Source organism: Adiantum capillus-veneris, chromosome 10 (genome assembly GCF_014529385.1).
Source record: "Adiantum capillus-veneris isolate H3 chromosome 10, ASM1452938v2, whole genome shotgun sequence".
In the NCBI taxonomy this organism is placed as follows: Eukaryota; Viridiplantae; Streptophyta; class Polypodiopsida; order Polypodiales; family Pteridaceae; genus Adiantum; species Adiantum capillus-veneris.
The window spans coordinates 107,098,384-107,099,056 of record NC_140940.1 but is presented as its reverse complement, the minus strand read 5'-3'; positions in this window follow the sequence as shown (position 1 = coordinate 107,099,056).

Below are 673 nucleotides of genomic sequence, written 5' to 3'. Positions count from 1 at the left end.
ATCGGGCACCTTTTACAATTTCTTCTCTAGGGTTATTGTGTAGTATTCCCACGGACATTGTTGAGCAGTGTAAAACTTTAGCCCTACACTCCAAGCACCTTTTGGCACAAGATGTTCTCTTTGAGCTTAAACAAGTGAAATTATCCGATCTCGATGGTAAAAAATTCCCAAGCTCTTCAATCATTGCTCGCACCAAGGGATTCTCTCTTATGGACAAGGCTAAGGATAAAAAACGGCTTCTGAGAAATTGTTGGAATTCATATAGACCCTTCCTTAAATGCCAATGCAAAAGGGTGGATCCAAACTCCAGTTGTTCCCCTTTAATATTTTGGTTTGATCATTTTTTCTGGTACGTATTCCATAATTTACGAAGGTTTTTTTAATTTTCATCTGGACCTACCCAGGTTTATGCCTTTATTGCATGGGTGGCCTCATTTCCAATTGAATTAAGGCATGCAGTAATCATCTATTATCAATTTCATGAACATATGCTAGAAGCAGCTAAAGGATTGGTCCTATATACACCTCGGATGCCACTTCTTCAAAAGCTACACAACACACCCGTTTCCAATACAATCGAAAACCTACTCAAATCTCCCACAGGAAAGGAGCAACTAAAGAAGATCACACACACACACACACACACACACACCAAGCAACATGGCGTCAACCA